This window comes from Amphibalanus amphitrite, unplaced genomic scaffold, assembly GCF_019059575.1.
Source record: "Amphibalanus amphitrite isolate SeventyFive unplaced genomic scaffold, NRLGWU_Aamphi_draft 000316F_arrow, whole genome shotgun sequence".
NCBI lineage: Eukaryota > Metazoa > Arthropoda > Thecostraca > Balanomorpha > Balanidae > Amphibalanus > Amphibalanus amphitrite.
This window is the reverse complement of record NW_024881811.1, coordinates 364,175-388,257: the sequence shown is the minus strand read 5'-3', so window position 1 is coordinate 388,257 and position 24,083 is coordinate 364,175. Positions and strand designations below refer to the sequence as shown.

Genomic DNA, 24,083 nt, shown 5'->3' with positions numbered 1-24,083 from the left:
AGCTATGACAGACATTGAAACTTTTTATGAGGTGAGGTCACTTTAAGTGACCTGGTGACCTGACCTTGAATGACCTTGGTCTGAAATTTTCACAACATGTGTAGAATTGATGTATGATAAGGTGTACAAAAAACGGCGGCGCTCCGCGCCGCCGTTTTTGAGATATTCGCGAAAAACCACAAGGGGGGTGTTCAAACACCCCCCCCCCCCCCAGCAGGGCGCGGGTTAATCTACTCATATACCACACCACTAAAACGCCTTTTGGGCGAAGAATGAGCGAGCGAGATAGTGAACCCTGCACGTGTGGAAGGGCGAGAGGATACTTCCAACAGGCTTGTGCAAAGCACCCTTCTAACCGTCCACTAGTGGTGTGCCAAATTTGAACGCAATTGGCCCAGCCATTTCTGAGATCTGGAAGCGGCATTTTGCACGTGCGCACATGCAAAGAGGGTCCAAACTGACTTTTGCACTGCACCCTACTTACCAGGGTATTCTCTTAGCAGACGTCACCCGAGCTGCCATATCCGGTAGGGTACCTAGCTTGGCAGGTTGTAGGTTGTAGGTTGGTAGCTTAGGTTGTAGGTTGTAGGTAAGGTTAGGTTAGGTTAGATTATGTTTTGTTATATATTCAACCGTGAAAAGGCAATTGTTGCGCACGTGAGACATAGATATGGCAGCTCGGGTGACGTCTGCTAAGAGAGTACCCTAACCAGTCTCCAACCGTGTACCAAATTTGAGCGCAATCGGCCCATCCATTCTCGAGATCTGGAAGCGCCCCCTGCACGTGCGCACGTGCAGTAGCACCCTAACTGTATGTAACACATGGGAATGCATTGCCTGGTGGGTGCCTAACTGTATGCCAAGTCAAAGGTTTCAGCGAAATCACCCCAGTAATTACAGTTATTAAAATGGGAACAAATTTGGCACTTCTTTTTGCATTTTGCATGTGTAGTGGCCAGTGGGGGTCACTCACATAAATCAAGAGTATCTGACCTTTGGTAGAAGGGATGCAGCTACCCTACAAAAATTACCGCAAGACAATCGCCCAAGCGGCTGCTAAGATCAAGATAAACCCTTGGATAAACCGGTAAAAGTATACATTAAGTCCGAGTGACTGTTTAAGGATAAAGTTTTCATATTCTTACATTATTTGACATCCTGAATCCAAAAATGATACTTATATGTCCTGGAAATAAAAGGAAAACATAATCAAACCTGACCTAACCTTACCTATTTACCTACAAACCTACAACCTAAAACCTACCAACCTAACCTAACCTAAAACGCCTAAAACCTACAAACCTACAACCTAACCTAACCTAAAACCTAAATTTTTTGCTGTTACATATTTGTATCAACAGCGTCACAATTGTCCACTCGGACCTAATATATCGGTACTAATACCGATAAACCTACAAACCTGCAACCTACAACAGTATCTGGCATCTACAACCTACAAAACGTTGGTTTGTTTTTATGGTCAGGATCAGATGGGGAAACGGTTTATCTTGGGGGAAACTGAGGAGCCAAACAAAAATTGGATCAACCAATCAACATATTGCAACGGCTGGAGTGGGCGGGGCGATAACCATATATGGTCATCAAATCAGACAACTTCATCTTTTCCATGCATCCTAGCATTCAAATACAAAAATAAGGCATAAGAATGTTCATAACACAAGGCCTACACCCACTCCAAGGCCCTATATCATATACCTCTCACTCTTGCTCTGTGCACAATGCACTGGCGGGTCCTAAAGGGACCCTCCTCCCACCTTCCAAAAAAGTCAATGAATTGGCATGAAAATTGAAAGTGATGTCGCTCGATTAAAGTGATGTCGCTCGTGTTGGCTGATGAGAAATGTCAGCACTGGCTGACTGTTTACAAATATGGCGTTGTAAACAAATATTTCGTCTCATCTTCATGTTCTTTATTAATACAATACTTAAGCAGTTAGATATATTATCAACATATTTACTGACAATGTGCGAAAGTAATAAGTATTTTTCTTGTATCGACAATTAATTATGAAACCAAATATATGTGAATAGCGCCAACATGGTGTCCAAATTTCATTTATCTGCAGTGCTCAATAAAAATCTGGCACGTGATTTGCTTTCAGGCGCGTAACCACCACTGGGGATACTGGGGAGACCGGTCCCCAGTAGCTTTTGGGTTACTGGGGACCGTCCCCAGTAAAACCGACGACTTCCTCAATTTACTTAAATAGCAAAATGTTGTCTCTAAATCGACGTGAAGAGTATTATGTAGTCAACTCAACGACTCAACGAAAGACAAAACTATCGATGTTTTGTTTAGCCAGCGCCCGGGTGGGCCTCTCAGCCAACTTCGCCATGGTAGGGGGGACTTTTTGTCACACCATATTAGCCGTTTTCACGACAGCCATCTGGTACACATTTGGTGCGCATCTGGTGCAGATCAGGTGCAGATTTGGTCAAATCAGGTTCAGTGTGTCTCTTAGAAGCTATCAGTCGTGACAAGTCGTGGCAAAAAAACTGTTGGAGATGTTTCATGACCTGAGATGAGCTCAGGGGCATAGAACGGGTCACAGGTGCAATTTCCCGGTTCAGTGTGTCATATTTACCTGTGTCAAGGTGTTTGAATGTGTTTTCGGCCAAAAGAAGAGCATTTCAATTTTCTCCCAATGACTTATAATGGAGAGGTTGTAAAATTGACCTGACATTAGCTCACCGATGTGAAAACTTTAAGATAGGTATACGAATTGTTCATACTGATTTCTCATGCAAAAGCTCGAGTTTCAATTTTCAAATTTCTGGGATTTAAACTGTAGGAATGACAGAGTCACAAAGTTTTTTAGAGGCCTGGTGACCTGACCTTAGGTGACTTGGCGTCAAACTTTTCAGACACGATGCGAAATTGAGGTATCATAAGCCATACCAAGTTTCGCAGCGGTGTGCGCCGCGGTTTTCCTTATCACGCGCAACAACTAACTGGCAGGTGTGGCCAAAAAACGCCTCCCCCTCTCCCCCCCCCCCCACTCGGGCAAAGGCTGATCCAGAAAAAAATATTCGTGGCCCTCCATGGGCCTGTTCCAGCGCCTCCAGAAACCTCCAGAAAGCTCCAGAAAGCTCTAGAATCCTCCAGAGAGCGTTCCAGCGCCTCCAGAAAGCTCCAGAAAGCTCTCGCCAAAGCTCCAGAAACCTCCAGTAGCCTCCAGAGAGTTGAGAGGTCCAAATTTCTCTGGAGGCTCTGGTCTACAATTATGGCGCACATGTGACAATCACGAATGTAAACAAAGGACATTTGACTGATTATTTTACAACTTGAATGTAAAGAAAATTACATTGCTATAATTTTATTTATCTTTTTAACTAAAATTGAGAACAAATTTTGCGTTTCAAGAGAGAACGATCGTCATTCTTTTGGTATCTATGACGCCAATCTCCAGAAATCTCCAGATTGCGTTCCAGCGCCTCCAGTAAAACCTCTGGTAGAGCCTCCAGTCAAGAATTTCTTCTGGAGGCGCTGGAACAGGCCTCATGTCAGCCCCCGTTCACGAGCTTCAGAATTCCTTTACCGTGACGTCATCACGGCGCATGAATTTTCCTTCACCCATAGAAATGCATGCAAAGCATGGTGTGTTTCAGGCGGGCTAAGGAGAAATCTAAGGCCTACATGTGTTCAAAAGACGTACCACTAAGCCAATGGATTCGTCTCATTACGATAAATGGGGTTGAAATAGAAAAAATCGGCCTATATTTGACTAAAATGGGCCTATCAAATGGTCCTTGCAACTCATAATGAAGGATTTCCTCTGCGTTAAAAAATTGTTTCTTGTGATTTTTATCAGCAACAGGGGAAATCCTTCATAATTGCTACCAGATTACTACCATATTCCCTCGCATTTCTGTTGCGCATTGCCTCACAAATCAGAGTTTTGTGAAGTTTATATTAATTTAATTGTCATATTTCGACTGATTTAGGCGATTTTCAATTATTTCAACGCAGCATGGATCAGATAGCTCTCATAGTTAGCTGAAGAATGTGGCTTTTGCTTGGTTATTTTCAAGTTATCTGTGATTTGGTGCGCCGTGATCGTAGCATTATACAAATTACCTATATCAACTTTAAAAATTGAATCAACTTTTGAAGTGAAGTTCACATGAAAAATCAAAAGTTCAAGCATAATAATTGTTTAAACATAATGATGCAACATGTGTCTCCCAGATGGAACTTATATTTCAATTAAAAACTGAAAATGGAAAACAGAAGATGGATCTGCGGAGTTACTGAGATCACAAGGTGCTCGATTGTTGGTAATTGAAGATGTTGAGAGAACTTGTGAATCTGCATACCAGTCCTGACTTGCTTGATTGTTTAAAACTATTTTAATTCTCATAATTGTGTAATGTGTAGTGACTGTGCACACTGCGCAGCACATGTGCGCAGAAATGTGCAGGTGGCTGGTAGGTGGGTTAAACTTCGGAGATGCGAATTTGGATGTCAGTTATAAAATTAATGATTATGCCTTGTAGAGTAAGCTCTGCTGTTTTTTTGTAATTGTCTTTTTTATAATTGTAACCTACAATGCTGTTAGTTTCATTTTTATTTAAATGCTCGACCAGAATTTGCACTTGTTCATGCATGAATGGCTAAGTTTGGGGTGTTTATTCAACCCTGACTGCTCAAGTTTTTCAAAGGCACATGACACAGCACGGCTAGATCAGCTGGTACCTACCTGTTGACTATTTTTGTCTTTGGTGGTGATGTGTTTGCTGTTTGTCTTTTGCAAGGTGGTCAATGAAATAAAATAATGCATTATTTTGGAATGTTTCCTTGACAGAAGCCAGGAGCCAGATTGATGTGTGCTGGTGAATGAGATGGTTCAAAAGCATTATCTGATGTTTTTCAATGTGCATAAGCCATAACATCCCTTTCATACGCTGAAGTTTTAATAGCTTCTCAGTTGCTGTCATTTTCCTGAAATATTGGTGTACAGTAGATACCAAGAGATATCAGTACCTTCTCAGAGGTACCTGCCTTCTGCTGGATGAATATTTAATTGGTTGGACGAAATGGACAGGTAGCCTTATGATAATGTAATGTGAAATCTTATTTCTATAAAACTTTGAAAATGAAGTTCTAATTATTCATATGTGCATACATTTTTGATGACTAAGAAAGTTTTCCACAAGAGTAGAAAATGTGGGAAAGTCTATCAAATAACACATTCTGAAGGCTCAATGCTGACAGAGTGCTGCCTCAAAGAATAACTGACTTGCTGGGTTACGAATATCTCTTTATTTTAATTTTCAAATGTAATGTACAATACATTGCAGTGAAATAACAAAATAGTGCAGTAAAATAGTATTGGCGACGATCAAACAACACGTGCGCCATTGATGTCTGCAAAAATTGCTACCAGATTGCTACCAAATCCGTGACGTCACCACGGCGCCTTTATTTCCCTAGTGAACCAACCTGAGTAGTAAAGTAATCTTGCTCCATGTGGTCCCCAGTAACTTCAGACTCGTGGTTACGCGCCTGTTTGCTTTCATGCGCCGCGTATTTACAAATTGCAACCGAGCTCCGCCGTGGGGTAAGGCGGGCAGGGGTTTTCACACTACGGCTGCGGTTGAACGGGTTGAACTACCGTCTGTGGTAGAAACTCAGGATGATGGCGCGTTTCATACGAAATCTGGCGCAATGTTTGTTTGCTTCTGAACCGTGTCCGGACAAAATTTCGTCTGACATTTTTTCGTCGGACAGTTTTTCGTCCGCAGATTTTCGTCCGACTTTTTTTCGTCTCGCATTTTTTTCGTCTGTACATTTTTTCGTCTGTGCATTTTTTCGTCTGTACATTTTTTCGTCTGTACATTTTTTCGTCCGGACATTTTTTCGTTCGTATATTTTTTCGTCTGTACATATTTTCGTCCGGACATTTTTTCGTTCAATAAATTTTACGTCTGTGCACCCAAGGTTGAGTGAAAACATACTACAATGCTATTCAACTGTTAGGCAAATGACGTCATAATAATACTCGGGGCGAAGCAGTGCAGTGCCGAAGGCAATGCCTTAGGAGAGATTACAGGCAATGGTAAGTCAAATATTTTTAGGTTAAGTGGTTGTGTATCTGGCTTCAGGCCGAAGGCCTGAAGCCTGATGCATAACCACTTAACCTAAAAATATTTGACTTACCATTGCTTGCAATCTATTCATGCAAGTAACTTTTTCCTTATCCCCCGGTAGGCAAACATCAGTAGGTAAGGTTAGGTTAGGTTAGGTTAGGTTAGGTTAGGTTAGGTTAGGTTAGGTTAGATTACGTTACGTTACGTTAGGTACGTTAAAGGGATTATCAGGGTTTAAAAATTGAAAGGAATCGGCATAAATTTCCAATCAATGAACTCCCCAGACTCTGCCGATTCTAAATATATGCATAAAATGTAAATCGGTACCAAAATTTGCGAGATATAGCCGTTTCAAAATTGACAAAATTGTACTTACTCACGCAAAACAAGTACTTGGGCGGCCAAGTTGGCCCATCACTAAAATGTAAACAAAGAGCAGCCTTGGAAAATTTCGCCAAGGCCGCCGCACCGCACCGTCGATTTCCACAAGACGGGCCTTGTCTGTTTTGTTTTTGTCTGTTGTTTTTAGGGCCTTGCAACAAGATTTCAGTGCTTGGCATTGAATTTGGATATGAACAAATTGAAGATTTGCTTTTCAATAAGACAGCAAGAGTTATCAACATTGCCAAAGTTATTATTTTGATTTGGGTGTGATTTGAATAGCTTGAGCTTGTTTGCTGATCATCAAATCTTGATTAAAGGGACCCTCCCACCTTAAAAAAAGTTAATGAATTGGCATGAAAGTGATGTCGCTCGGTTCAGAAAGAGCAAAAATGAATATCTACCAAATTTCATCGAAAAATATTCACCGGTTTTCAAGATATTAGACTTTTACTTTTGTTTACTTTTTGGGATCTCCGCTGTTCCTAGCGACTTTATTTGAAAGTGCGGCATTTGTTGCGCGCAAAGCAGCATATACCACCGCGTGCTGCCAAACGTTTTAGTAAAAGATTTAAAAATCGTTAGATCTCCGCTGACGTCACAAATTCTAAGGGGGCATACCAATGCATTAGCCCCTTAGAATCCGAAAACTGCAAGTTTGAAATTCCATATCTCCGAATTAAAGCATTTTGCGATGTTGTGAATGCCCAAACCGGTATTTTCAGGCCATGGCCACCAATTTGGCTATCTCAACTCAAAACTAATGTTAAGGTGGGAGGGTCCCTTTAATATCATTTAAATGTCAACAATTTTCTAGGGTAAATTTGAGTGTTTTATTTCAATAAATTGAAATGTAAGTGCATCAGGCACAAGAGCTAAGTTTCAATCTGATTATTTTGTCAAGAGTGGTCAATCTAATGTAACGTCTTGCGAGAAAGCTTACCTAAGTGACTGAAGAAAGCGCTACCTACAGTTTTTCAAGATCTATGTTGATCTGTTTTTTCGAACAACAGGTTGTACAACATGATGTTGTGACATGACCTCTGTGTCCTGTACGTCTCCCCTGCTGCTGCAGCAGAGCCCCGGCTTCAACTATAGTTTGTTATGGGTGGGCTCTCCGTGAACGTCTTGGTGCGTTTCTACATATTGCTGCTGTGAAAGGACGGTACATGAAAAAATATGTAACTTGTATGTTTTTTATTGCCCTGGTACCTACTTAATGTATATTTTTGTTGTTTATGAGTGATAAATGAATATATTTTGAGGAAAATTGAGGCATTTCAGTTTTAGTTTGTGGAACAGAACAGAAGAAGCTGCTGAGTGTGGATCATGCTTCAATTGAGAGAATCATCCTCAGTTATCTACATATAGGCATGCTTTGTAAGCTCCTTGCATTTTGCCAGCTTCTACTTGCTAGTCAAAGTTGTAAGAAGGGTTAGGGAGAACAATTGGTACACATGCCACCATGTGCAATCACCAAACGAATGAACGTGAGGGCCAAGTCCTTCACACAGCATGGATGCTTATAGGTACTGCACTAATGTATAATGTTCATTATGTTCATATTAGCAACTCACCCAGGCAGCATGCCTTGTGGTATTTCTGAGTTTAAGATTTTGTAAGACTCACACTAATCATAAGGTAAATTATATTGATATGTATGGATGAACAATGTGCAAAGGGGTCGCACGTGCCTGCTCAGTGCTCAGCCATGGATGCACGTGCCTTCTCAACAATGGGCGTGCTTGCAGACATCTCCATGGACGAACAATGTGCAAAGGGGGGGGGGGGGGAGGGGCGTGCCTCCGCGGCCGCCTGTTGGCTCAGCCGCTGCTGCTGCTTGGCGCCGCTGCTGAGCGCTGCCGGAGACGCCGCTCGCTGCCGGAGCTGCCGGAACAGTCACCGGAGCTGCCGCCCGCTGCCGGAGCTGCGGGAGCCGGGCCCGCCGCTCATCTGTCAGGACCGCCGACGGCAGCACGCCCGTCTGTCAGGGTCTGTCAGTGCCGGCAGTGGACGCGCGCGGGTGCGGGCCGGGTACGGACGCGCGCGGGTGCGCGCCAGGTACGGGTGCGCGCCGGCTATGGACGCGCGCGCGCTTGCGTGCCGACGATGGGCGCGCGCGCGTGTATGCCGACCATGGCTGCCGCCCGCTGCCGGAGCTGCGGGAGCCGGGCCCTCCGCTCATCTGTCAGGACCGCCGACGGCAGCACGCCCGTCTGTCAGGGTCTGTCAGTGCCGGCAGTGGACGCGCGCGGGTGCGGGCCGGGTACGGACGCGCGCGGGTGCGCGCCAGGTACGGGTGCGCGCCGGCTATGGACGCGCGCGCGCTTGCGTGCCGACGATGGGCGCGCGCGCGTGTATGCCGACCATGGCTGCCGCCCGCTGCCGGAGCTGCGGGAGCCGGGCCCGCCGCTCATCTGTCAGGACCGCCGACGGCAGCACGCCCGTCTGTCAGGGTCTGTCAGTGCCGGCAGTGGACGCGCGCGGGTGCGGGCCGGGTACGGACGCGCGCGGGTGCGGGCCGGGTACGGACGCGCGCGGGTGCGCGCCGGTACGTGCCGGGTACGAACTCGCTTGGGTGCGCCCCGGCTGTGGACGCGCGCGGGTGCGCGCCGGGTACGGACGCGGCGTGCTCGCCGGGTAAGGACGCGGCGCGCGCTTGCGTGCCGACGATGGGCGCGCGCGCGTGCATGCCGGCCATGGCCGCGCGCGTGCGCCCCAGCCATGGACGCGCGCTAATGCGCGCCGGCGATGGGCACGCACGTGCCTGCTCGGCAATGGATGAGCGACGAGCGTGCCTTCTCGGAAATGAGTATACATGCAGACATTTCATGGATGAACGCTTTCAATATGTTCAATGTGTTGAGACGGATCTGAGTAAACTGGAGAGAAACTAGGATAGTTTTAGTCCTGCTCAACTAGTTCTGCCAATAAGTACAAACACCACCTTGCTGCCAACTGCTTACCAAATACCGCATCTGTTGTACCCTTGCATGATGCATATGTACATACAGAAAAAATACAGTCTGTTGAAATCTGAAAACATACACTGCTGAGCACTGTGGATGAATCTGTATGAACCCTGTGGCTCAGCGAAACCTTCTGGCCCAGGTTATAATTGACAGTGAATTAGGAATCAATCCTTGCGAAGAGAAAATAGATCATTGTGCTTTAGATGAGCATAATGAAGAAGCGTTCCTGAAGTTGAGTTAGTGACTTTCCATCATCCATGCCAGATGGCCAAAACACACCATTTCAATACTGTCCCAAAAATATATTTCAAAACACTTATTGCATGGCTATACACACCAGCTTTGAGCTTACTCAGTCACCACACTCAAACCAAGGCCATATAAGGGTAGTAGTATAGCAGGCGTCACACTTGTTTTTTTGCAACCATGAACGAACGAAGAGAGGCGCTGTAGGTTAGGTTTGGTTTGGTAAGGTTTGGTGAGAAAGCATCTCTGGGTATAGCGCATCTCCTTGGTTGCAAAAAGAAGTGTGACGCCTGCTTTATGACTACTCATATAAGTAGACTCAAACACAGTCTACTGATACAAACGTCACTAGTCTCAAGTCTGCGCTCAACGCACCAGATGTACACTACTCACAATACGTCAGGACTCAACGTCAGCCACCAATTTTCTACATCAAAATTCACATCAGGTTTTCAAAGTAACAATGTATGTGCCACTTCTGTATTTTGTGCTACAAACACAGAATAAATGATATCAGTCAGCAATGCATTGCTCATTGTCAGCCAAAGTCTGCAAAGTCAGTCCGCAGGCTTTGCAAGTAAGTGCAAAGTCTGCGGAGATCAGTTGCTTTACACACCACCAATATCATGCTGCAATGTGCTCAAAACATGCCTATACACCAATAACAAAGCACAACCATGAAGCACCACTGATAACACTTAACCTCAAAGCACACAACATGATAATTTATTTATTTTGAGTACCTACAGAAACAGAATGTCTCAAGGCCACTCGTGCTCACTCCGAAATCTGCCAGTCGCTCAGCCTTGAACATTGACATTATTTCATCTGAAATCTATTTCCTTCACTTGATCAAAGTTGATCTGCGTCATACATCTTACAACGGATGTCTCGAATTATTGGTAACGTTCAGCACTTAGCATTAAAAATGATAGGTAACTTTGATTCAACACTAGTTCCATCCAAGCTTCTTCATTGCTTGAGCTATATCACTTTCAAGTTTAATTACTTGAACTAAGACATTCTTGAATTACACTCGGGATGAGCTTAGTTTGAACGCACACAACACAATTTTTTAATTTGAACTATTTTGATAACCCACAGCACCCACAGGATATCTAGAATGAGAAGCTGAGAAGAATGAGAGAAGGTTGTGTTCGTTGTGTTACGGACCTATGCTATCTAACTTACTATTCGAACAGAATCCGTCTGTCTGTGTGTCCGCACTTGGTCTCCCCAATATATTGCAGTTCGCAGTTTTGGTGAAATTTTCGGTGACATGGGGTCAGTTATCGGCGCGTGGAGGTCAAACGGTTGCGAGGAGGTGGCTGAAACTTGCGCACCGCGTAGACGACGCTTCGGGCGTGTGCCTTTGCTGGGTCTGCAGTCGGTGGGGTGCACGGTTTGCGCGTGGCGCGCGCTGGAAAAACGTCAAAGTCTCCATTGGTTTAACATGGGAGCGCTTCGGTGCAGTGGTAGATCTTCATTGAGAGCCGGGGTCGAAGAACTTTGTGGACTAAATGCATGCCGATCGGCGACGGGTGCCTCGCATTGGCGGATGGGCAGGTTTTAATTTGAATGAAAAGTGGCGAAAAAATGTGTTGATTGTCGCTAAATGGGTACAGTTTGTGATAGGAATTTACAAATGCACCGCGTTTGCCGCAAGGCATCACATTGGTCACAGGGCGTCATTTTTGCCGCAAATCGCACAGTTTTGTCAAATATGGTCTGTTAAAGTTGCAATTTGGTGCAAAGATGCATGCTCAATCACCGGGTGAAAATGCGCCACGTTTGCCACAATGCGCCACCTATGCCACAAAGCGTCATTTCCGACAAATACGATTAAGCGTAATAGAATGGCACGAATAGGGGCAGGGCTGGGAACACTTTAAGTCTGATATTTTAGTACTGATTGGATCCAATTATTCTGTGACCTGACATGACCCAGCGGTGTTGGTAGGGTAAGGGGTAGGGGTAGGGTAGTGGTAGGGGTAGGGGTAGGGGTAGTGGTAGGAGTAGTAGTAGTAGGGGTAGGGGTAGTAGTAGGGGTAGTAGTAGGGGTAGTGGTAGGGTAGGGGTAGGAGTATGGGTAGGGGTAGTGGTAGGGGTAGGGGTAGTGGTAGGGGTAGTGGTAGGGGTAGGGGTAGTGGTAGGGGTAGGAGTATGGGTAGTAGTAGTGGTAGGAGTAGGGGTAGATGTAGTGGTAGGGGTAGGGGTAGGAGCAGTGGTAGTGGTAGGGGTAGTGGTAGGGGTAGTGGTGGAGGCAAAAGTATGTAGAACAGTGGCCCGGGCTGATCCCAGCGGACGAGAGGTGACCTATGTGACCTGGCCTGACCCAAAGCGACCGGGGCTGACCACTTTGACCCGTCTCGACCCCGTATCACCCAAAGTTCAACCAACAACGCCCTCAGAACAGTTCTTTTTTAATTCTCTTCACATTTCCGTCCATATCTATGCTTCTAGACGACACATCGACATGAATGAAACACCATTCGAAAGCAAATTGGCTGGTGCCGCAATTTTTTCCTACCACGCAGCAAAGCAAGTGGCGCAGCCGCTTGTCTATATTACTATTTGAGGAGGGTGCGTCTGTCCGTTACCGAGGTCCCGACTTGGTGCTGCTTTGCGTGGACTACAGGCCAGACCGTTGCACCTAGCCCGGTGAAATTTGCACAACTTATAGATCAAGGATGCGCGACGTGCCTTTGGGGGGTCTCAGCTCGATCGGATTGATAGGGAGCGCGTGGCGCGTGCTCAAAAAGTGCAAATTCGCGTCATAGACTTTACATGTATAAATCGGCGTGCGAAATCGGGCGAAAACGGCTAATTTTGGCCGACACGGGTCCAGTTCCCGTGCAATATCTTGGTGACCAGGGGTCCGACCGGCACGGGGAAAACAGCATCGTGTACAGAATTGAACGGGCTATTGAATGGTGTGCAATGCAGAGGATAGCACGCGCCACGTGCACCGGAGAGGGCACTTTTATTTGAAAAATTGCGGTTTTTCGGGGATTTTGGAATTGATTTTATTTTTAGGTGACCGTTAAACAGAGCGAGTTGAATCAACGCCTATTTGCAAGAGAAAGGTACCGCCTCTCACATAAAAATTGTGAAAAGCTGATTGATCCAAATCAAGGTGGTGCAAATCACAGGAGAAAATGGTGTTTGTCAATTTTGTGCCACTTTATTAATCACACGGGGTTTGCTCCATAACCTGATACCTTTGGCAATTGAATATGGTACCATTGGATAGAGCATTCAATTCTGTCCAATATTCACTCTTCATTTTTGCATGATTAGCAACAGTATCCTTAAAAATGTAAATGTTCCAAACCATTACATTGTCATTTTTTAGCGAAATTCATCGATGGCCCTCAAAAGACTTCACGCCAGTTTTCGAATCATTCTAAAGTAGAACGCATGATAATACGACACGGGCACCTCGATGCGATGTATCTTTTTGTTTTCTTACAAAATGCTTGGCCGCCAAAAAGCAATCGAACGAAATGGATATCTACCAACCAAATCGACACAGACCAACCCAATACCCACGGGTCAAAAAATCCCCCCTTCGCGTTGCGGAGCACGCGGGTAACCCTAGTATTTCCCTATTTTAGATTTCCCTATAGATTTCCCTATAGATGCTAGAAAACCGGCTCCCACACCCCTGCGCAAACAAGCATTCTATACCCTGGCTTAGTGCTTAGTATCCCACGCTCCCTCTCGTCTGCATATGCTCGAGTCATTGAAGACCCAAGATGAAGACTTGATACAAGACAATGAAATGGACGCAAGAATAGACCTAGTCTAATGACAGTCCATTAATCTAAACTAAACTTAAACTATTTTGTCTTGGGAAAATATAATGGAGCATGTAATCCATTATATTTTCCCTAGATCCATTATATTTTCCCTAGATCCATTATATTTTCCCTAGAAATATTTAGAAAAGTCTCCGCTAGTGTAAACCCTATGGACGTTTAGAGATGGACCACCAAGTACTCGCAAGTTTACGCGGCTGGCAGCCGCGAAAACTTTGGAGGCCCACCATTGGAAAATTAGGCAATTTTGAGACGAATGACTTTGGATTGGGGCTTCAGTCACCTTCTTCTACACTTCACTGAGTAAGTCCGAAATTTTGGAAAAAACCCTGATAATACCTTTAAAATTGTAGACGAAAAAATGTCCGGACGAAAAAACGCACAGACGAAAAAATATACGAACGAAAAAATGTCCGGACGAAAAAATGTACAGACGAAAAAATGAACAGACGAAAAAATGCACAGACGAAAAAATGTACAGACGAAAAAATGCGAGACGAAAAAAAGTCGGACGAAAATCTGCGGACGAAAAATTGTCCGACGAAAATCTGCTGGACGAAAAACCGTCATGGAATCTTCTGAACTTTTACTGTTATTGCTGTGAATTCTTGAAGTGGGAGTGTTTCAATAACAATTTGTGGATTATTTGAGTTTCTTTATATAAACATAGAATAGTATTATGAAACATTGTGTGGAAACTGCAAATACTGATATGATCAATTACTTAGTTTGCGAATTGATACACATTTTATAGAGATTTGTCTGGCAAATGGTGTAACAAACCTCAAGCCTATCATGATCTGAAGCTGTTGTAACAAATCAAAATTGCTTTGATGTTACATAGTACCTTGTTGGAAAGACTGGAGCATGGTTCAAGATGATGTGTAAAAATTCAAGATTTGTGGGAAAGCTTGTGACTGAAGAACGAAAACAGTTCTATATGATGGCTCAATCAAACATGGAAATGGACAACAAAAGTAGAGTTTCAACATTCCAGCATGTGAGAATAACTTCAGAAATTCATAATTCTTGTAGTATTGCATTCTTCTTATGTAGGCAGTTATAGGTTTTGTTAGGGTATTTGAAATTCATTGTGTCAGTTGAGATATAGATGGATTGCAGACAAATTTTAGAATCATTGTATGGTAGCTAGGTATAAGGTACTTGTTCGGTAAAAAGGTATGTGATGAATGCCATGAGAAGGTTTTTTTATGATTTAATATATGGTCGTTGTTGTACCTACAAAAATGCAAGCTTACTAGCAACTAGTTTCTGAATCAAATCGAAAGTGTTTGCCATGAATGTAAATATGTACCTGCAAAGTATGTCAATAAATTTGTGTGATGTTGACCAGAGAGCTTTATCATCTGGGCATTTATGTCGCTTCTTACATTAGGTGTTAAGCATAGTAATTACGGATGAACTTTGTGCCAATATCTTCAATGCACAATGTATGTAGCATGTCTACAACCCTCACTGATCCTGCTATAGCTATAGGCATTTGGCACCAGCAAGACCAAGGGCATGAACTTCACAGTTGCTCAACCTTTTGTCATGTACCACCAGTCACTTTTTTATAGTGCACATAGCAGTGCACACAACAATGTGCAGAGGGCCTACACAAAAACAACATGATTAGTGTGCACTATGCACAGGATTGTACCCTGATTATTTGAATATTTTGATCACTCAACAGTCAACAGTCAGGAGATAATTATTAAATATCACATTTATTATACATCACCTGTCAAACAAGAGCATGATAATTGATGACACACATTTTGACCAGCAATCATGGTGGTAGTATTCCAATAAGTTGGACAGCCATCTCCCTGGGCGTCATTTTTCCAGGAAGGAACCTCTGCAGGTGTTGTGGTAGGCTTAGGTTGAATTGGGTCAAGTTAGGCGAAGTAAGGTGGTTATGACCCGGTCAGACCGTAAGGCCTGGTCAGGTTGATTTTAATCTTTCATTCTAATTTGACATAGATACCTTTTACCTATGTTTTTGCTCCAGCCTGAATTTCATTAGGTAATGAGTTAATATTGCACGGCCTTGAATTTTGCTTTGTTCTTATCTGTCTTGTTTTGTGTTTTTGTCCCTTATATTTTGCCCCATAGGCAAGGGTGGAGCTTTTCCAGGGAAGGTGGTGGAGCATGATTGGAGGCGCTCCACCAGACAGCATGGGAGGGCACGGTTTCTGAACGCGCACTGATGCCTGATTCAAGCCACGCTGTCTTCATGCGTGGCGGCGCGCTACTTAAAAATCCCTAAAAGAACGGGAAGTGATGCCGATAGAACCTTCAATCATTGTGGGCTAACGCTTATTTCTTGGAAAAAGTCGCGATCCCATTTCAATCGAAAACCTGTGGGCTCTTGTTTAGCAGGAGGTATATGAAGAGCCACCCGCCATAAGCACTGCTCAACCGCAGGCACAGGTTTAGACGGCGTTGGTCCGCATCAAAGCCAGTGTGCTGGAGAATCCATTGGCTGAAATGCTCCAGAACATTCGCCACTGTGTGGGTTCCTCACTTCCTCTCTGACTGTCCTTTGAAACCACTCCAAAGATATGCAGAAACCAACGAGGTGAGTAAACTGTGTTTTTTTATGAAAGGTGGCTACTAGCTCAGTTAAAAGAAAAAGTGCCAGATTGTTTTGCTTTTACAGCGGGAAGAAAGGTGTCCGGATAATTTCGTTACACCCCCTGTGATGTTCAAATTGCTGCTAAATTCGAAATCAGCTCCAAAAACTAGCCTAGAAACATGTAAAACTCGAAAAAGTGAACCGAGGTCATCAAAGTTCATTGAGCTGACCTGACCTTCAGGTGACCTTGACACCCACCCTAATGCATGGGACCAGCATCATATCACATGTTTCAAGGCTTGAAACCACGTGAAGACTGCAACCGCGCGGCTAATGCGAGCCGACATACGCCGAATCGCGATTCGGGTCAAACATGGTCTCGAGAAATAGGTCACAGGTCAAAGGTCATTTGGGTCAGGGTCATGAAATTTTCAGGGTAGGTGTAAAATTGATAAAATCGGCGGTATTGAAAGTTTCGTCGCGATCGGACGGTTTTTACGCGAGTTACTCACGAAAAACCGATAAAGCGCACCCAAATAGGCAGAAATATGCACATGCGATATCCTATACTGCGAAAAAAGGTGCATCATTTTTGAACGTCGCGGACAAATTGTAATTACCCTAAGCTCAGGCAGATGTATGGTAGAAAATCCCCCCAAGTGAAATGCACTACGGCGGAAAAAATACCCTACGGCGGAGCTCGGTTGCAATTTGTAAATACGCTCATGCGCCACTACCAGTGTCTAAATGCGTCATTTATGGCTTTTGCTGACGGCTCGGCATCTCTGCACTTGCTTTCTCGTAGCAGCACAGCCCGTCAGCCCATGCTGCCGGCAGCAGAGAGGTGACGTCATGTTGCATGTGCAACATAACGTCATCAATTTTTCAGCCAATAGTGTGAGTGATTCTCGGCTGACAACAGCACAGCAGCTGAATGTGTACAGGCCTAAAGAGAAAAATCAAATATCTACCAAATTTCAGGGCCCTGTTTCCGGTGATAGCAGCACGCTGCTTTTACACGTGTCAAATTGGGTTTCCATGGAAACATCAACAGGCCCATTGCTCCAACACTACCACAAGTGTGACGTCAGCTCGCGCAATTTGATAGCAGCGTGGTAGCAGCGTCCCGTGAAACACCGCCCAGGACGGGGGGCTATTAAAGCATCCAAGAGCGCAGCATCCAAAATACGCAACAACCAAAACCGCAGCATCCAGCGATCAAAACCTCCAAATAACATCCAAAATCGGCCCTTTTGGGAGCATTCAGAGCATCCAAGAGCGAAACATCCAAGGATGCAGAATCCAAAACCGTATCATCCAAAATGGCAGCACGAGAATATCTGAGAATCGTATCATCCAAGGACGGTTCATCCAAGAGCGAAACATCCAAGCATGCAACATCCAGAATCGTATCATCCAAAACAATACAGAAAAGATGGAGCCACTCAAGAGACTCAGTAGGGCCACCTGGCATATGTGTTATAAACTATTAGTTTTAGGCTTGCTTGACAGGTGGCGAATGCGTCGTGTTTAGCGGCACATCTTCACGATGTGACGTCACTAGGTAATATGACGCCACTAGGTATTCTACAGTGGATCCCCATTATATTTATTAACAACCAGAGCCGACTGCCGGTGGCTGCTCTGTACTCCCGCCGCCGCCGCCGCCGCCGCCACTCTGTCTCCCGCCAAATAGCAGGAAAGCGCGGGAACCAAAAGCGCGCCAAATCGGCGCGCCGCGTGCTAGCTCTTCGCTCGCTAGGTGCAGCTGCACTTGGCGCCGGCTGCGCGCCGCGTAGCAACTCGTTGCTCGGCCGGTACAGATGCACTTAACAAAGCAATGAATTGAGGACAGAGCTGTTAGCTGTTGGAGCCTGGTGGCAATGGCATTACCGAAAGGTTAGGAGGTCGATGGCATTTGATTGATAACTTTACTAGAAGTTATTCGTTGAGGCTGCAGGCAGGGGCGTCGCCACGGATTTTTGACTGGGGGGGGGGGGGACGATCGACAGAGGTGAAATCTAAAAAACATAAACACTGCTCTCCGCTTTCTTTTCAAAATCGCTGCATCATATGTTAAACCCGCTCCTGACTTTTCATAACGTGACTGCCTGAGGGGACAGGGGGGGGGGGGTACATTGGGCTAGGAGAATAGGTACATAGGCAGACTTGTGATCAGCTCAGTTGAGCCGGCTCAAAAATCAGCTCAGCTCATGAGCCGGCTCAACATTTTGCCAAATTGTTGAGCTGTGAGCTGAGCCGGCTCAGTAATGCATTGAGCTGAGCTGCTGTCTGAGCTGAGCTGAATGAGCTTGAGCTGAGCTGAGCTGAATGAGCTTGAGCTGAGCTGAGCTGAGCTGAGCTGAGCTGAGCGAGCTGAGCTGAGCTGATTGAGCTGAGCGAGCTGAGCTGAGCTGAGCTGAGCTGAGCTGATTGAGCTGAGCTGAGCTGAGCGAGCTGAGCTGAGCTGAGCTGATTGAGCTGAGCTGATTTAGCTGAGCTGAGCTGATCCAGTTCTAATTCTTTTCAGTTCATGCTTGGAAATTAACTCAGGATTTGATGCTTCAGTTATGAGCTAGCTATGGAGTGAGCAATTACACTGCCTTCGTGATCGCACTTAAAAATATCAAAACTCTAAAGAAATCAATATTAATCACTAATCAAGCTTAATTTATTTCATCCATATTGCATGGAAATTGGAAGACCAGGGTCTTGGCCAATTTACAGGCTAATACAGCCAGTCTCAAGTTTCAAGTCTGACTGCAAGATGAACACCTACTGTCAGGCTTTGATGCTTCGCCTTGACACTGCTCCGCAATGTACAATTCAGCATTCTTCACTTTGTTATTTAAGCAGTTATTTAAATTAATTTTATCAATAAGGGTTCTTACCTCTGCATAAAATATTTACAATTAGGAATTAGCAAATAATGTTCCTCTTCGTTGGTTGAATCAGTCGGGCGCACTATGGTATCGGCAGTCCATTTATGGATACGTATCTATTAAAGGAAACGTTTCCAAATTTGGAAGGCACTTTGTTCCATTTATGGAAACGCCAGTTCCAAAATTAGAAACGCCAATTTTTAAGCAGGCATATTTCTGTATTTCTTAAGTTAATAGTAATCTTTTCAGCTGGCGTGTCTTTTCGTCGATATGTTTTCTCCCAAAACAGTAAAATCCAACAATATTTTTGTACGCAAATGGCGAATCTGATGCCCTGACGCAAACCCTTGTCAACGTTCCATTTTTGGAAACGGAAGGTTCCAAAAATGGAAACTATGAGCCAACACAGGAAAAGGCATAAGCACCATATTATTGATATGTGGGCCTGTCTACCTCACGCCCTCTAAGTAATTGCCGAGCTATTGATGCCGGTACATGTTCCGATATGGGTGATTCCCTTTGCATCTAAATTTCGTATGAATGGTCCTCCAATTGCTTGGGCATAGTGCCCGAAAGCCGATGTTGGTACAATAATGCTTACAAAAATGTGTCTTCTGGGGAAAGTCCCCAATTTCTAGGCACCTACATAAACCCCAGAACTGTCCAACCGTCTTGCCTACTAAGCTGCTACTGCTTACGAAACCCACATTATAACATATTTTAACTGTTGCAAGCAGACATGTGCTTGGATCCGGAAAAATGGATCTGAGATCCGATCCCATGGATCCCGATCCAAGATCCATTCAGATCATAGATCCAACCCCTCAATTTTGTCGAGAGATCTACTGGGATCATAGATCTGACCCTTCAATTTTGTCGCTAGATCCACTCGGATCATAGATCTGGCTTCCCAATTTTGTCGTGAGATCCATTGGGATCATAGCTCATAGGTGCTCAAAATGCTAACAACTTTCTTTCATAAGAAGTTATGATTACCAAAGTATGGTTAGAAACAAACAATCTTATACAAAGGCCATATTAGTAAAGGCATCCAGTTACATTATACAGAATACAAAATAAAGGAGGCTCATGACGGTCACAACTTGAGAGAATTGAGTGACATGAAGATTGTTCACAGTTCACATACCAACAGAAAAGTTTGCATTACCAATTAACATAGAGGTAAGTCAAAGTAATGACTAATGAACAATGCATAACTAGGTACCTACCACATCACAATTCATGTTAGAATCTACATAATGATATTGATAAGACAATCTTGCATTAGACAACCATGAGGCTTTCCAGTTTCCAGCTACCATAATTGATTGATAAACAATAAAAGATGATACTGACACATGTGGCTTGGTTAGGTAAGGGTATTTCAATCTATTGAAAGAAATATTTGATAAAATAAACTGATATAAACAAAAGTATAAAAATATTCAACAGCCTGCGGAAGCGATGGGAAGCGAAATATCAATTGTAATGGCCTTGGATATTTACCGTAAAATGATTATTCAGTATCTAAATCGAACTCGTGACGTCATTTCAAATAACAAATGAGCTAGGCGTTCTACAGAGTATTTATAATGAAAATAAATAAAAAATCAAACTGGAAATTCAAAATTCTGGAGTTTTGTTTTAAAACAATGTTCATTTTTTCTGCCTCACATAATTTTACGATACGAAACGATTGTTTGTGAATATCATCTTTGTAGCGTTGAATTTAATGACGTAAACGTAAGCTGAAACGGTATTATATGGCCTTGAGCGGTGTGCGCCTTGCATCTTTATTTTATTCACTTTTCAAAAGAATAACAATATCTTACGTCATTAGTTTAAAGGGCCTATTACGGGGAATCTTTTGGAATCATTACGGTTTTGGTCAAATTAAGATTTTTCATTGGTCAAACGATAATGACGTAGTAAAACCATATTACCAAAACGTGAGCTGTGAATTTCGTTTGTCTTTTTTTGGGAGGCTCTCTCATAACAAAAGCACAGCATGGCACCACACGTGTGGCACGATTTGGGCACGATGCCAAAAGTAGGTAATCTGAAGAAGTTGATGCCATTTTTGAACTTGTAATTTTATTAGGAAAGTATTAGAGGTTAATTGCTATTCTTACTAAATCGAAATTGTGTTGCACATACTAATAGCTCATACGAACATTCTGGATTCGGATTTCATACTTGGCAGAAGTGGATTGCTGGATTATTTTTAACAAAACTGACCTATTGGCTTCCAGGTTTGATTTCCTAACATCTGTCCATAGGCGGCAGAACAGGGGGGGGTGGCACCAGGGTACAGTGCCCCCCTTAGATTTTGGCATTTTAACATTAGCCCTACTGGCGTTGCATGGAAAGAATGGGACCAAAATGAAAATCTGCAGTGCCCTGCTGCCACTGCATCTGTCTGTACTGTTTGTTCATTGAATTAAAGTGGCTGTAGCTTGTTGATAAGATTGTCATCAGTGCTGTCATGAAAAAGTTACAATTGGTCACAAAAAGTAGCAATATGCATGTTCTTGGTTTATTTTAAATGTAGTACAAATGTTGTTTATTTAAATTCAAAATTAATGATGATACCTAATGATTACAAGTGGTCTTAACTAATAACCATGTCCACAAGTGATAATTCTCAATTGTATTGCACTGTAAGGTGTACAATTATGTAGGATAAGGGTTTCATTGGCTACATGTTGTCGTGAGATCCATACAGATCATAGGTCCTTCACAAATTTTTGCCCGCTGGATCCTCAGAGATCATAGATCCGACCCCTAAATTTTGTCGAGAGATCCATTCAGATCATAGATCCAACCCCTGAATTTTGTCGAGAGATCCACTTGGATCATAGATCCAACCCCTCTATTTTGTCGAGAGATCCACTGAGATCATAGATCCAGCTCTCGGATCCAAGCACATGTCTGGTTGCAAGCATGCATGCGTGACTGCAGTAAGCGTCGCGATGTGCCCTGAATTGTGGTTAACAGACTCTGGCTTCCCAAGAAAAGCAAGGCTTTATAAGTAAGGTTGGAGTTAAACTTTGGCCTAATCAGGCCGGTTCAGAAGCTCCGGTTCGCATTTCATGCTGTCGGAGCGTGCACCTTTTCCAACCTTCTCGTGGATTATTAGAAATGAGAAAGGCAGAAAGTGCTTCTAAAAACATTAAATGCAAATAAGAGTTGAAATACATATAACCTACTGCATCTGTGAGCTGTATGTACAACTTTAGTTAAAATTCGTCATTTGTTCCAAAAATGGAAACTGTGCTTCATAAAGCATAATTCAATGGGCCTTACACAGGCACTAACTGAAGGCCTACTGAACTAATACGGTGCAAAGTGGGCAATTAGTACAGTTTGAGCATTTCCCTATTCATAGAAATTGTTTATAACACCTTGTCATCGCTTTTTCATATAATTGAATCGTTTTAAACTGGACGACAGCTTGGATCAGGATCGCTTCCGACAAGCAGTAACATATCAGACCTTTAATGCAATTATTTACATACATTCTACCAACTTTCACACATTCGTAAGTTAAATGGGTGCTAAGAAGTTCAGTTTGCCCACTTAGAAGCATCTGTACGAAATATTTTCCAACTTACCGCCTTCCAAAGCCGGAGAGACGATCTCCGCACGTGGTCACCAACACGCCATTCAGGGCTTGCTTTACAGCAATGTAGGATATTAGTGAATATTAGACAGCAAGTCTGTCAATTAAAAAATTGCCATTCTTGTGAAAATCAAATTTTTCCACAAAAAAATGAGGTATATTTCATTAATGACACATAAAAGTTCACCTATCATGAAAAAATATATTGTTTACAAAAGGAAGTGGACCGTGCAAGCCTGTTCAACAGCCGATTTTTCTGTTCAACGTTGGAATTATGAAGCGAAATGCGGTCTTTTGATTGGTGGCCTTTGTTTGATGCGGAAATCTATGGTTTGTTGCGGAAACTACCGAACAGGTTTATGTGCTCCTTGCGTTTCCGAAAATAGAAACGGAGCGTTTCCATTATTGGAACAGTTGGTTTTTAGCGTTTCCATTTTTGGAACTTTCTTCCAAAAATAGAAACGTTTCTATAAATGGACTGCCGATACCATAGTGCGCCCGACTGGAATGTGGGCTAAGCAACCATATCCTATTGAAAGTGGGGTGGGGCAGAGGCGATAACTGGAACTCTCACCTTCTGATGTCCATAATATGGGAAAAGCTCCCTTATTCACACGCCGACTATGAATTCTAATTGTGTTGACATTGCCTTGGTTGAGATCAGGGTGGTGTTGGTTTCACTGATAACAGCACGCTGCTATCACACGTGTCAAATGGGGTTTCCATGGAGATATAAACAAACTCTTATCTCCAAGTTCCAACACTACCCCAAAATGTAACGTCAGCTCCTGGCAGGGTGCCAAGAGCGGATGGCGGCGTGGGCGTGCTGCTCTCGGCCGTGAAACACCGCCTAGTTGAGATGATTCCATGGCGTTTTTTTTTCGTCTAGCAGATTTTCGTCCGCAGATTTTCGTCCGACTTTTCTTCGTCTGGCATTTTTTCGTCTGTACATTTTTTCGTCTGTAAACTTTTTCGTCCAGACTTTTTTCGTTCGTATATTTTGAACTTATATGTTATGTTAACATCGCGGGTGCACACTCTGATAACATGTGATAACACTGCCAAGAACAGTCCATTTCATGTAACTATAGTCTGAGTCCAAGTAGACGCACGACTCGCAAAGTCTCAAGGTCTTAATGAGCTTATCTCTTTTGCCCATTGTGTAAGTTGCCTCGCTCCTTGTTAGAGGAGACTTACTTATGTGCCAAGAGTCGGTCTGTTTTTTAACCCTCGCCCGTATTGGTGTTTTTCCAGCCACGAACGTATAAGGGGGGGGGGATTCCGTTGGACCCCCTCCCCTTGCCGTTTCGCCCCTGATCGAGCTAGAGCTTCGCGGAAAAAACGAGCGTGCTGCCCGCGACGAGAGGAAGCCGATGATACCCAATTTTAAGGTCCTAGGTTATCGGTTGACCTTCCAGGTCAGGTCAATGACCCAAAAGTCGGGAAAATCGGGACCTGTTAGAACGT

The 24,083-nt window shown here is 43.9% G+C and overlaps 1 protein-coding gene across 8 annotated transcripts in view; it reads right to left on the bottom strand.

Annotated features, from left to right (window-relative positions):
- The window catches only part of LOC122388281, a 38,571-nt gene extending 15,472 nt beyond the window's left edge, over window positions 1-23,099 (bottom strand). For 2 of the 8 annotated variants that reach the window (XM_043379220.1, XM_043379223.1), the window contains exon 1: window positions 22,609-23,099. The gene's annotated coding sequence lies outside the window, so the exon portion shown is untranslated. Of the gene's footprint in view, window positions 1-1,716; window positions 1,874-6,920; window positions 6,937-22,608 lie in introns of those variants that run through there. The other 6 variants (XM_043379218.1, XM_043379221.1, XM_043379219.1 and 3 more) reach the window with 4 other exon arrangements.
- Window positions 23,100-24,083: the final 984 nt, after the last annotated feature.